Source organism: Pelodiscus sinensis, chromosome 1 (genome assembly GCF_049634645.1).
Source record: "Pelodiscus sinensis isolate JC-2024 chromosome 1, ASM4963464v1, whole genome shotgun sequence".
Taxonomy (NCBI): domain Eukaryota; kingdom Metazoa; phylum Chordata; order Testudines; family Trionychidae; genus Pelodiscus; species Pelodiscus sinensis.
The window spans coordinates 302,918,655-302,933,541 of record NC_134711.1 but is presented as its reverse complement, the minus strand read 5'-3'; the positions used below and the strand labels follow the sequence as shown (position 1 = coordinate 302,933,541).

Below are 14,887 nucleotides of genomic sequence, written 5' to 3'. Positions count from 1 at the left end.
GGCAGCGGACAGCCCAGACGCGTCTGGGCTGTCCGCTGCTCGCGTGCTCCGCGGCTTTGCTCTGCTTTGCCTCCCCCGTCCTCCTGGTCTGCAGACCAGGGGAATGGGGGGGGGGGGGGGCAAAGCAGAGCCAAGCCGCGGAGGACGCGGCCAGCTGTCAGCTGACCGCGCGCTCCGCGGCTTTGCTCTGCTTTGCCCCCGTCCCCCTGGTCTGCAGACCGGGGGGGGGGGGGGGGCAAAGCAGAGCCAAGCCGCAGAGCGCGCTGCCAGCTGACAGCCCAGACACGTCTGGGCTGTCAGCTGACCGCGCGCTCCGCGGCTTGGCTCTGCTTGGCTCTGCTTTGCCCCCCCCCCCGTCCCCCTGGTCTGCAGACCGGGGGGGGGGGCAAAGCAGAGCCAAGCCGCGGAGCGCGCCATCAGCTGACAGCCCAGACGTGTCTGGGCTGTCAGCTGGCCGGGCGCTTCGCGGCTTGGCTCTGCTTTGCCCCCCCCCCCCCCCGGTCTGCAGACCAGGGGGACGGGGGGGGGCAAAGTAGAGCCAAGCCTCGGAGCGCGTGGGCAGCGGACAGCCCTGTCCGCTGTCCACGTGTTCCGCCGCTTTGCTTCCTCTCCCTGGTCTGCTGGAGACCAGGGAGAGGAACGGCCCCGTTCGTAACTGCGGATCCGACATAAGTCGGATCCGCGTAACTCGGGGACTGCCTGTAATACATGTTTGTAAATAAAGCATTCTTGAAGATGAAATGTATCATAGATGTCAAAGTATATATTTACATTACAGTATACTGCTCCATAGCTTGTAAATGCCTCTGATCAGGGATCATTGTGTCTATAAAGCTCAGTGCCTACTGGCACTTAGCAAATATTGACTAATATCTAGGAACAACATCGTTTCCAATGTCCAAAAAAGGTTCCATGAATCAAAGTGCTAGGTCCATTAAAATAGGTCTACTGGACTTCAGCCAAAATTATTACTTATGGGCATATTTATTGTTTGATGCCAAATCAAGAAGGCCATGTTCTCATAAGTAAATTTGTGTGATGTGGAACTACCAAGTAAATAGCTCCTTTTTTGGAATCAAGTCCTTGAAACCAGTTTGGACAAAGATGCAGCAGACTGAGATAGAATACACTAGGCCGAACTCTAATGAGGTGACACCATAAAAATGAGATGACACAATGGAAATGAGGTGACACCAAAGAACAGAACTAGCAATCATAAGAATTGTACCAATAAGTATAAAGCCAAAACTATATCATGTATTGATTTATGAACTGCTTTCCTATTAAACAGAGTGAAATTCAATACTCTCTTCATTCACTTTAATAATATGAGGATATTTGATCTTATGTGGAAATCCTTCTTGATTTTGCATTTGAAAGTCTATTCCTTGCCAACCATATTTGTTGGTATCTTCCCTTTGTGTTTGAGATTTGGATATTGTTAACAGTAACCAAGATTATTTTGGTTAGTTGGTTAGTATTATTTTTCTTCATCTGTCTTCTTTTCTATATTTAGCAGAGATTAGATATGATATTTTATTTATCTGGCATAAACTTTCCATGTGGAATCTCAACATTGCCTCAGTGCATAGGCATTTTTTTGGTTAAGACAATTTAATGACTTTTGGGGAAGACAATACAATGCAGACTTCTGGACAGACCAATGAACTGATGCTGAGACCTGAACTGTAATTCCAGATCTGCTACTGACCTATTACATGACCATGGGAAACTCATTCCTATTCAATCCTTTCCTCTTGTGCCCTTTGTCTGCCTAATCTATTTACTCTGCAGGTTCTTTGGGGAAGGGACTGCCTTTCGGCTAAGATCATGTGTTTGAGCATCAAGCACAATGGGACTCCAATCTTAGTTGGGTCTCTAGGCGCTATTGCAATGAAAGTGATTTTTAACAGAGCTTGGAATTGTGTGATTGTACAATTAAATTTACAAAGGAATATATATAAGACACAAGGTCAGTTTCTTGCCTGCTTTTGTAATTTGTTTTGTTGCTTTTATATTCGATCACCATAAAATCAGCAACAAATTAACATTTTAGGTATAGAAGGACATGCAGTTTTTATGTGATTTCATGTAACCACTGTTGTGTCACTTTCTTTTAGGAAGCCAACAGGAGTGTTTCTGCCAAAAATAGAACTGAATGCTACCTTAATGCCTGTCTGTTGATACTCGTGAAATGAACACCGCCTAGGTCCTAGGTGTTACATGGTTTCGGAAACAGCAGAAATTAATTGGCAGCATATTAGACCTTTCCGTAAGTTGCATCTGAGCCATAACAGCTCTGTAAGCTGAAACGTCAAGGAACATCTTGAAAGAAGACTGAGCTGGATTCATGATATTTAAAAAGATGCTATAGTTCAGTGGTTATTATTATTGGGAAGTTATCTGGCCTGTGTTATAGAGGAGGTCAAATCAACTGATCAGAAGGGTCCATTCTGGCCTTGGAATCAGTTGTTGAACTTCGCATGTCTTATAAACAACAATCTTCTTTGCCTCAAAGAGGCTTGAAAAGCCTAAGAAGATTTTGTAAATATAACAAAAAGAATTACATTAGTGTGTTTGTACTGATCTATTAAATATGGCTACAAATGACGGAAGATGTGGGGCAGAAGTTTGCCAGTTACCCTGTTTGCAAATGAATGATGTATTAGGAAGTTGCCCTGGCTAGATGTCATGCTCACAATTTCTACTGTAGAATGAGTTAAAAAATAAATGCTTCTATTTATGTGATAATCATCTATTGATAAAATTAATTTGCATTATGTATTACACTTTAGCCATTAAGCTACTCTTGGGAACTAAGCAATTTGCATGTTATAGTAATATGTATTATTAAAATTCCCTGAAAACATCACACTTTTTAAATCAGGAGATTCACCTTAATATAGATTTAGATTTATAAAAATCATCCTAATAGCTAGGGGGTTTTGTTTTTGTTGTTTGGTATGTTTAGTATGTGGAAGGGTCAATATATTGGACTTGTTATATCATGTACTTTTTAGATGTTGAAATAATTTTTGTAATAAACTGCCATGTCAAATTACAGTAAATATACCATGAAAGTATTCGTATAAGTCAGAGCTAAACTATTACAATAGTAATGTATAATTTTCAGGGGTCATATCTTGGTGACCTAGTCCCTTTGTAAACATATACCTTAATTAAACCATCAAGTTATGCATATGACTTAACTGAGTTAAACATATAATCTTACGGCTGTTCTTTTCCCCATCATCTCTCTAATATTTCTTAGCCCTAACATTGCATTTTTCATTGGGTGTATTCACCACATATAGTGCTTACAATCAGTAATTCTAGTGGACTGCACTAAGAATTACATTCAGCAGGATTGAACTGTGCGATTCTGAGATCTTCTTGTAAGAGTACTATAAACCAGGGAGGTCTTGGCATAATAAAAGTAATCAACAAAATCCTGTAGATTTGCAATGAATGTTCCTTCTTGCTGCAAGTATATTCATCAGTATTTATATTGCCATGCACACATTCCATGTCCTTAAAGAAAAATCTCACTTGCTGATGGCACACACCGATAGAAGTTTAGACCAGACAATGGGGCTTCCTATGACTATGTCTAGACTGCAGGTTTCTTTCGAAAGAAGCTTTTCTGGAAGAGATCTTCTGGAAAAACTTCTTCTGAAAGAGAGCAGCCACACTGCCAAAGCACATCGAAAAAGTGATCTTTTTCAAACGATAGCATCCACATTGAATGAACACTATCTCGCATTTAGGCTGTGATTTCTATGGATGGAGTGACCATCAGGGTACCTGTGCTTTTTCCTCTTTCCTCTTCTTTCAAAAGAACTCCCTCTTCCCTGCCCACACATGCCTTTTTCCAAAAGAGCTCGTTTGAAAAAAGGCGTCTTCCTCATAGAAAGAGGTTTACCAGTGTCGGAAAAACCTTCTGTTCTTTCAATCTTTTTTCGAAAGAATGTGATTGCAGTGTGGACATAAGTGAAGATTTTTCTGAAAAATGGCCATTTTTCCAAAAAAAAAAAAAAACCTGTAGTGTAGACATAGCCTGGCTGAATAAGAGCTATTCATCATGTGTAGGTGGTCCAGAGGATGGCCTATGGTTACTGATTAAATAATTTCTATGAGTATTTATACAGAAAATGTTACTACATGATAACTGACTTGCTATGATCCATACACAGTTGTGCTTGCAGTATAAATAGAATCAAAGAATACTAGAACTGGAAGGGGCCTCATGAGGTTATCAAGTCCAGTCCCTGCACTCATGGCTAGACCAAGCATCATCTATAGATCACTGATACAGGCAGTCCCCGGGTTATGTACAAGATAGGGACTGTAGGTTTGTTCTTAAGTTGAATTTGTATGTAAGTCGAAACTGGTACATATTGTAGGGGAAACTCTAGCCAAACATTTCTCCACAGCTCAGTTTTATTCTCCCACACCTCACTTCCCTCAGTCCTTTATTCTCAAGTTGAGGTGTCTGCTGAGAAAAGCTGCTCCGCGTCTCCCTGGTCTGCTGGGGGGGGGGAGGCGCTAGCTTTGCGTCTCCCTGGTCTGCTGGGGGGAAGCAGCTAGTGCGGGGTTGCCTCACCCTGTTTGTAAGTAGGGATCCGATGTAAGTCGGATCCATGTAACTTGGGGACAGCCTATGTATATTTATCCCACGTGCTCTTAAATACCTCCACTGATGGATATTTCACAACTGCCCTAAGCAATTTATTACACTGTTTAACCACTGTGACAGTCAGGAAGTTTTTGCTAATGTCCAACCTAAACCTCCCTTTAAGCCACTGCTTCTTGTCTTATCAGAAGCAAAGGACAATTTTTCTCCCTCATCCTTGTAATACCTTTTTAGATATTTGAAAACTGCTATCATGTCCCCTCTCAGTCTTCTCTTTTCTAAACTAAACAAGTCCAATTCTTTTAGTCTTCCATTATAGGATATGTTTTCTAGATCTTTAATCATTTTTACTGTTCTTCTCTGGACCTTCTCCAATTTCTGTACATCTTTCTTGAAATTATTCCAACTGAGGCCTAATCATTGCAGAATAGAGGGAAAGAATGACTTATTGTGTCTTAGGGTACGTCTAGACTACCGCGTTTTGTCGACGGAAGTTTTGTCGACAGATACTGTCGACAAAACTTCCGTCGACAAAGAGCGTCCAGACACATTGAGTTCTGTCGACAAAGCAAGCTGCTTTGTCGACAGAACTCCGTAGTCTGGACACAGTGTTACAGAAGCTGTTATGCCTCGTAAAATGAGGTATACCAGCGTCGACAAAACTGCTGAGTTCTGTCGACGTTATGTCGACAGAACTCAGCGGTAGTGTAGACGCTGGTATAGTTTTGTCAACAAAAGTCCACTTTTGTCCACAAAACTAGGTAGTCTAGACACACCCTTGCACACACCACTCCTGATAATGCATCCCAGAATTATGTTTGCTTTTTTGCAGCAGTTTCACACTGTTGACTTATATTTAACTTGTGGTCCACTATGACCCCTAGATTCCTTTCTGCAGTACTCCTTCCAAGACAGTCACTTCCCATTCTGTATGTGTGAAACTAATTGTTCCTTCCTAAGTGGAGTACTTTGCATTTGTACTTAAACTTCATCCTGTTTACCTCAGACCATTTCTCCAGTTTGTCCAGATCATTTTGAATTATGATCCCATCCTCCAAACCACTTGCAACTCCTCCCAGCTTGGTATCATCTGCAAACTTAATAAGCATACTCTATATGCCAATATCTAAATCATTGATGAAGATATAGAACAGAACCAGTCCCAAAACAGACCCCCTGTGGAAACCCACTTGTTATGCCCTTCCAGCATGACTGAACCATTAACAACTACTCACTGAAAACAGTTGTCTAGACAGTTATCTTGTCTAGGCACCCATCTTATAGTAGCCCCATCTAAGTTGCATTTCCCTAGTTTATTGATAAGAAAGTCATGCTAGACTGTATCAAATGCTGTACGAAAGTCTAAGTATACCACGTCTTTGTTATCCTACCAAAGAAAGCTATCCATCAGATTGGTTTGACATGATTTCTTCTTTGCAAAGCCATGCTGGCAGTTACCTATCACGTTATCATTTTCCAGATATTTTCAGATGAATTCTTTAATTATTTCCTCCAATATCTTCCCTGGCACAGAAGTTAAGATGACTGGTCTGTAGTTTCCTAGGTTGTTCTTATTTCCCTTTTTATAGATGGGCACTATATTTGCCCTTTTCCAGTCTTCCGGAATCTCTCCCAATTTCCAGGACTTTTCAAAGATGATAGCTAAAGGCTCAGATACCTCCTCTGTCAGCTCCTTCAATATCCTAAGGTGCCTTTCATCAGGCTCTGGTGACTTGAAGATATCCAACTTCTCCAAGTAATTTTTAACTTGTGCTTTTTTCATTTTAACTTCTAAATGAAAGTTAAAATTTCCACTAGCATTCACTATATTAGGCATTCCATCATTATCCATCTTCTTGGAGAAAACTGGAACAAATAAGTCATTAAGCACCTCTGCCATTTCCAAATTTCAAGGTTACTGTTCCTCCCTCTTCACTGAGCAATGGACGTACCCTGCCCTTGGTTTTCCCCTTGCTTCTACTATATGGGTAAAATGTTTTCCTGTTACCCTTTATGTCTCTAGTTAGATTGATTTCGTTTTGTGCCTTTGCCTTTCTTATCTTGCCTCTACGTACTTGTATTATTTGCTTATATATATATATATATATATCTCCTTTGTCATTTGACCTAGTTTCCACTTTTCATATGACTTCTTTTTGTTTTTTAGATCATATAAGATCTCCTGGTTAAACCAAGGTAGTCTCTTGCTATACTTTTTGTCTTTCTTACACAATGGAATAGTTTGTTTTTGAGCCTTTAATAATGTCCCTTTGAAAAACTGCCTACTCTCTTCAGTTGCTTTTCCTCTTAAGTCTTGCTTCCCAAGGGACCTTTGTCTTCATTTTGCTGTTCTCCCTTCTGCTATTCCTTAGAATCATGAACTCTCTGATTTTATGATCACTTTCAAATTTTCAACCAGTTCCTCCCTATTTGTTAAAATCAAATCTAGAACAGCTTCCCCCCAGTAGCTTTCTCAACCTTCAGAAATAAACAATTGTCTCCAATGCATTCCAAGAACTTGTTGGATAATCTGTGCCCTGCTGTGTTAGTTTCCTAACATACATCTGGATAGTTGAAGTACCTGGTCACCACCAAATCCTGAAAATTTACATATTTTCTAAAGATTCAATAAGTCCAAATAACTGCATTTCTGGATTCCTTTTGTTACTTTCATACATTAGGGAAAACATAAAATTTTACTTTCTGCTATTTACTGCATGAATACGCTTTTTTTTTTGCATATACTGTGTAAAGAGAAAAATCCAATGCTCATTTCATTGCATAGCAAAATATTGTTTGAATTTTAGTAATCAGAAATTCATTTCAAAATGGTAATAAAACTTTGCCTGAATCTTTCACCAATAAGTATGTTTCCCAATGGAATTTACACTGTGAGCATTTTTGTTCCGCAGCTGTCTGTTCATATACATTAAGAGCAAATTGTAAAAAACAAAACCCAACACCACACACCAAAGCACTGCAGAATACGTTTCTTTAAATATATATGTATATTATGTATATATTTTTGAATAGCTTTTCTTAATTTAACCAGATTGGTCTTGTTTATACTGTGTATACAAGCAACATTGTATATGCCAATAGAAAACAAATACCAACACATTTAGACAGTGTGCATAACAGGGTTTTTTTCCAGTCCTGTTTATATAGTGGACCTTTAAAAAGATCTATAAATTATAATCTTGTGTAAATTGTTTTGTAATGCTTTTTCTATTTGTGAATAAACTGTTACATGAATTGTTCTTCATTTGTGAATGTCAGCCAGTGAATATCATTCTTTATAATGATGGCCCATATCTGGTCATAATCTTCTAAAACAGATTTCCCCATGGATTTGAGTAAAGAGTGCTGCTTTAAAAAAATGGTGTAACCTGGCCCAATATTATTTGTAGGTACATGTGAAATTAGAATGATTAAGTCTCCAAATTAGGGGAATATGAAGATACTACCCGTAAGTCATGAAGCTACACATTTGGATTTGGTCCCAAGTGGAGAAAGCATTATCTGATGATTTCAACAGGTTGATTTCATAGTGTAAGCAGTTTAAAACTAAATAAAAATATAGGGTGAATCTCCCAAATCAAGGACTCTCTAATCTGGCAACATGCATGGTCTGGTAGGGCCACGGATGTTGCTGGACCAAAGATCCCCAGAGGCCGAGAGCGTGAGCCAGCTGGGAGAACGTGGGGTTGAGGATTCCCCCCTGGACCAGAGGCACGGGACGAGAACCCCAGCATCAGTGGAGCCAGGCGGGGACCGGTGGTCCAGCGGCCCCCCACCCAGAGAACCCCTGGAAATTCCAGGCAGCAGCAGGGCCTGGCAGAGGCCAGGGTGCCTCAACTGGGAACCCCCAAAGACAGCAGAGCTGTTGGTGGCCTTTTAACCTAACCTAGAGACTCTCAACTCATCTGTTTCTTATGTCCATCTCCACCTCAGTCCAAGTGTATACATTTTAAATATCTAAGGCAATATCTCCTCCCTTTTTTCCCCGCCTATCCTTCCTGAGTAAGCTGTTCCCTTCTATACCAATATTCCAATCATGTGTATTATCCCACTAAGTCTCTGTGATATCAATGATGTCATAGTTGTGTTTATTTATTAGCACTTCAAGTTCATCCTGCTTATTAACCCATATTTCTTGCATTTGTATATAGGCATCTAAGATACTGATTTGTTCTTGCCTCACCATTCTACCTTGTCCCTCCTTTTTCTCTGCTATTATAGCCCACACTCCCTCCAATTTCCGACCCATCTCCCAGGTCTCCGTGTTCTTCATTTACCTGTGGGCTTTAGTCACCTGCCCCCATCAAACCTAGTTTAAAGCTCTCCTCACTAGTGTAACCAGTCTGCATCCAAATACAGTCTTCCCCTTCCGCAAAAGGTGAACTTCATCCCTGCTTAGCAGTCCTTCTTGGAACAACATCCTGTGGTTGAGGATACTAAAGCCCTCCTGGTGACACCATCTTCTCAGCCAGGCATTCACCTCCAGGAGGCACCTATCTCTGCCTGGGCCCCTACCTTTGACAGGAAGGACCTAAAAGAATATCACCTGCGCTCCAAACTCCTTCACCTGTACTCCCAGAGCCCTGTAGTCACTCTTGTGACACTCAGTGTCACATCTTGCAGTATCATTAGCATCCACATGGATGAGTAGCATGGGGTAGTAGCCAGAGGTCTGGATAATCCTCGACAATGCCTCCATAATATCTTGGATAAGGGCTCCCGGCAAGCAGCATACTTCCTGAGATGACACATCAGGGCAACAGATGGGTGCCTCCGTCCCCCTCAGAAGAGAGTCTCTGACCTCCGCTACCCTACGTTTCCTCTTTGCAGTGGTGGCAGCAGACCTCCCAGCCCTGGGGATATGAGGCTTCTCGTCTTCAGCTGTAGGGGGTGACTTCTTTTCTTCTGTATCAAGAAGAGCATAATGGTTCCCCAATACCATGGTGGGAAGTTTGAGAGCAAGAGTGGAGCCCTGACTGCTGCCAGAAGTGACCAGCTACCAGTGTTCCTCCCCCCCACCCCCCGGGCCATCTCCTCCTCCACCAGTGGTGTGTCAGCAGTCTTGTATAGTGGGACAGCTACCTCAGCTGTCTCCACATGAATACTGCCCAGGAATTGCTCGTGGATTTGGATGCTTCTCAGCCTATCCACTTCCTCCTGTAGCTCTCCCACCTGCTTCCTGAAAGATTCCACCAGCAGGCACCTTGCACATTGGATGGTCCCCCCAGCCTGGATTTCAGTAAGTGGGAATTGCAAGCCACGGTCCCTGCAAAACCACACCAGGATCTGTGTAGAGGCATCCATGGTCAGGTGGTCTGTCTGGCTACAGGCACAGGCAGAGGAGACAGAAGCAGTGCTGGCACAGGGGTTTTCAGTCTTCCTGACCATAGTAGGCCTCCCTCTTAAACTCCCCTTTCTGCAGCCCCCTATCCACTTCGCTCCCCTGGTCACTCTGCATCTGGCTATTAAAGCCTGCTCCCTAGGTCTAGTTAATAAAAAGGAAGAAGCCATATCTTGTCCTTCTCCCTGCTGCTGCTGTTAATGATGATCTGGACACTAGGGCTACGTCTACACTGGCCCCTTTTCCAAAAGGGGCATGCTAATTTTACAGGTCGTAATAGGGAAATCTGCGGGGGATTTAAATATCCCCCGCGGCATTTAAATAAAAATGTCCGCCGCTTTTTTCCGGCTTTTAGAAAAGCCGGAAAAGAGCATCTACACTGACCCCGATCCTCCGGGAAAAAGCCCTTTTCCAGAGGATCTCTTATTCCTACTTCAAAGAGGATCTCTTATTCCTTCAAAGTAGGAATAAGAGATCCTCTGGAAAAGGGCTTTTTTCCGGAGGATCGGGGCCAGTGTAGACGCTCTTTTCCGGCTTTTCTAAAAGCCGGAAAAAAACGGCGGACATTTTCATTTAAATGCCATGGGAGATATTTAAATACCACGCGGATTTCCCTATTACGACCTATAAAATTAGCATGCCCCTTTCGGAAAAGGGGCCAGTGTAGACGTAGCCCAGGTTTCTGGCTGAGTTGCCATCCATGTAAGATTATGACTTTTTCTCTTCTCTGAAAGTATCCAATGTATCTTCTTTGATTGCTGGGCCCGCTGTGTATTCCACATGCTGGTGTGCATGCACACCATGTTCCTGAGATGGCGATTCTTCAAAGCCGGGGGCACAATCCACACATGTGCAATCACCTCCTTTGTGCTCTTGAAGAGGGTAAAAGAGGCATCATGTGGCGATGCCTTGCCCGTTCCTTCTCCCTGCTGCAAGGCTTGCGTCAGAAGCATTCTTTCACTTGGTGCATAATCTATAAATAAAATACTTGTAAATAGTTTTTATAATTCAAGTCACTAGTTATAGTTTGTGTACATATGTGGGTGGCATGCCCCCAACTGTCATTCTCAAAGGGGAAGTTAGCAGTCTCTGGGCCCAATCTCTTGTGAGGGGTAGAGCAGTGAGTTGTCTGGGGCTCAAGCCCTCAGGTAACATAGAGCCAAGAATAATCTAGGAACCCAGGCCCTCAGACAGGTCAGAGAACCAAACACAGTGGAGGGATCCCAACCCTCACGCAGAGTGAACCACTGAATAATCTGGGGACCCCAGCCCACAAACAGCATGTGGTACCAGCAGTTCTAGGGGACTCAGGCAGGGGCAAGCACCCAGCACAATCTAGGGTCCTAGTTCAGCAGATATCCTCTCATAGGCCTCCTGGATGAAGGTGGGGTGACTGCTCTCCCAGGGGTAAGAGGCAGAGGGTAAGGAGACATAGGCCTACCTGGTTCTACCACATCCCAGCCCAGGACCCTAATAGTGGTGGAGTGTTCCACTACTGGGTCAACAGGGATCTGTCCACACACATGGAACCAGACACAGGCAGCAGCCCAGCCAGTCCATAGCCAGCTATTCATGAGCCACATCTACCCTCCCTTTGGTAACAGCCACCATTGCTCCTGAGGTAACAGAAGTAGCACTCAGGTGCTCCAGGCTTTTTTGAATCACCAGGCCCCAGGGCAATTGTCCCTTATAACCATTCCCCACTCCCCGTTGGCAGACCTGCCTATCTCACATCTCTGCTTCTGGCATGGCTGGCACATCTTTCCTGGTTCTGACTACCAGGGTGAGGCTGGTCCTCCCTCACTATCAATCTCTGAGGGTACGTCTACACTACAACGTTAATTCGAACTAACTTAGTTCGAATTAGTTAATTCGAACTAAGCTAATTCGAACTAACGGATCCAGACTAAAAAACTAGTTCAAATTAGCGTTTTGCTAATTCGAACTAGCATGTCCACATTAAGTGGATCCTGAACCGGGGTTAAGGATGGCCGGAAGCAGTGCCGACAGGGCATCAGAGGAGGACTTAGAGTGTGGAGATGCTGTCTCAGGCTAGCCGAGGGCTGTGTTTAAAGGGTCCCGACCTCCACCCCGGACAGACAGTTCTCAGGGGTGCCCCGCTTGCAAAGCAGTCCTGGCTTGGAGTGCCCTGAGTGCCCACACTGGGCACATCACAGCACTCGGCCATCAGCCCGGCTGCACTTGCCGCAGGCTACCATCTGGGGAGACGGGGCAATTGGGGGGCTGCAGGAGAGCTTCAACCCCCAGAAGCCCGCAGAGCCAGCCCAGTCCTCCCCATCGGGGGCTCGTGCCCCATTCCTCCCTCACCTCCTTCCACTTACCCTTCCCTAGCCCCCCTTCTTATTGATGTACAAAATAAAGATAACGTGTCTTCCAAAATGGAATCTGTCTTTATTGAACAAAACTGGGGGAGACTGGGAAAAGGAGGTGGGAGAGGGGCAGAGAGAGGCTGGGAGAGAGGAGGGCAACTAAAATGATCAGGGGTTGGGAACAGGTCCCATATGAAGAGAGGCTAAAGAGACTGGGACTTTTCAGCTTAGAAAAGAGGAGACAGAGGGGGGACAGGATAGAGGTCTCTAAAAGCAGGAGTAGGGTGGAGAGGGTGCATACAGAAAAGTTCTTCATTAGTTCCCATAAAGAAGGACTAGAGGACACCAAAGGAAAGGAATGGGTAGGAGGCTTCAAACTAGTAACAGAAAGTTGTTCTTCACAAAGCAAAGAGTCAACCTGTGGAACTCCTTGCTGCAGGAGGCTGTGAAGGCTAGAACTGGAACAGAGTTTAAAGGGAAGCGAGATCAAGTCATGGAGGTTGGGTCCATGGAGTGGTATTAGCCAGGGGGTAGGAGTGGTGTCCCTGCCCAAGATTTGTGGAAGGCTGGAAAGGGATGGCATGAGCCAAATGGCTTGGTCACTGTCTTCGGTCCATCCCCTCCAAGGTCCCTAGGGTTGGCCGCTGTCGGCAGACAGGCTACTGGGCTAGATGGACCTTTGGTCTGACCCAGTACGGCCATTGTAAGCTCAGGGCTCAGGGTCGGGGGTCTCAGTGGACCCCCTTGATTCTCTTGCACACCTGCTCCTGGGTGGCTAGGCTGGCAGCTCTCCTGCCCAAGCCGGCCGCTTTCCTGTGCCTAGTGTGGAGATCGTGGACGAGGTCCACGATGTCCGCACTAGCCCAGGCGGGTGCCTGCGTCTTGCGGTCCCGGGCAAGCTCCCGGGAGCCACCAGCCTGGTCCCGGGAAGAGGGGGAGGGCTGGGGGGCATCAGGTGGGTGGCTCGATCCGTGCCAGGTGCAGGGTCTGCTGGCTGGGTGCTGGCAGGCTTGCACCTGGCACGGGCACCGTAGCCAGCCCGTGCCCCTTTAAGGGGTCTGGGGCCAGGAGGGGGGCAGACGAGTTTCCCTGGTGTTGGCCAGAGTGGCCACCAGGGAAACCTGGGTAGGGTTAGCCTCCCACTAGTTCGAATTAAGGGGCTACACACCCCTTAATTCGAACTAGCTAGTTCGAACTAGGCTTAATCCTCGTGGAATGAGGATTACCTAGTTTGAACTAAGCGCTCCGTTAGTTCGAATTAAGTTCGAACTAACGGAGCGCTAGTGTAGCGCCTATGTAAGTTAGTTCGAACTAACTTTGTAGTGTAGACATACCCAGAGGGAGGCTATGCCTCTTGGTTATAATACAGTTTAGCAGTGTTCCCCCATCCCGACAATTAAGGACCTTAAGGACCATCATGGGACTATGCCTAATGTCCCAACATTGAAGAATTGTATTTCCTGCCCTCACACCTTCTCCTGTAAGGACAACATCAACAATGCCTGTAATGTTTGGGTGAGGCACATTTTGCTGCCAAGTGCAATCGTTCCAGCTCCTTCCCAACCAGAATGCAAGGCCCAAGAGCTCTGCTTGAAAAAGTTTCCTGTTAGAGGCAGCCATGAATCCCTGCTTTGACCTGGGCCTGGAAGAATTGCCCTCCTTTCAATCCCCATAAATCTGCCTGATCTGATCAGCTGTGCGCCTCCAAGTAGGTGCTTTGATGGAAAGCTTCAAACACACAAGCCCAAGGACTCTCCCCACAGTACTCTCTGTGCATAAGAACGGCCATACTGAGTCAGACCAAAGGTCCATCTAGCCCAGTATCCTGTCTGCCAACAGTGGCCAATACCAGATGCCCCAAAGAGAGGGATCACAACAAGTAATCCTCACGTAATCCCTCACCTGTAACCCACCTCCAGAGAAACAGATGGCAAAGGTGGCTCTCCAGACTGCAGTAGATGCTGTAGATATAGCAGCCAGATCTCTGGTTATAGGACTCATGGCACCACTCATTGACCTTTCCTAGAGAGAGGCCCAAAATGCCATCCAAGACCTACCCTTGAACAAGTCCAACCATTTTAATAAAAATGGATGAGTTCCTACACTCTCTACAGGTCTCCAGATTCACTCTGCAATTCCTGGGGATTTATGCTCCAGTTCCCAAGTGAAAACACAAAAACCAGCCCTTTAGGTTTCAATCATTCCGTTTACACTCCCCATTTTACCGACATCTTAGCATCTGTGTAAATGACACATAATTCAGAAATCTTGTTTTCCTCTACAGCTATAAGCTTTACTGTCTGTTGCTCCCAATTCCAGGCCAAAGGCCATTTTTTGCTGTGCAGGTCAAGATCTGTATACCACCACTGACACCACATACTGCTTCCTCTGCCATCTTTGAAGGTCATTTTACTTTCTTCAGTCAGACCTGGAATACTATCACCACAGACAATTGGTTTCTTGAGATTGTCCATGAGGAGTACTCCAAAGAGTATTTCTTTCCCTCCTCACAAGCCACCTCCCTGATCCTTTTTTGGGGACCACTCTCACCAACTGATTTTT

At 44.7% G+C, this 14,887-nt stretch overlaps 1 protein-coding gene across 4 annotated transcripts in view; it reads left to right on the top strand.

Annotated features, from left to right (window-relative positions):
* Nucleotides 1-7,898, top strand: part of TNFRSF19 (TNF receptor superfamily member 19) — a 129,428-nt gene extending 121,530 nt beyond the window's left edge. For all 4 annotated transcript variants that reach the window (XM_075919268.1, XM_075919267.1, XM_075919270.1 and 1 more), the window contains exon 10: nt 2,121-7,898. The gene's annotated coding sequence lies outside the window, so the exon portion shown is untranslated. The remainder of the gene's footprint in view (nt 1-2,120) is intronic.
* The last annotated feature ends 6,989 nt before the right edge of the window (nt 7,899-14,887 follow it).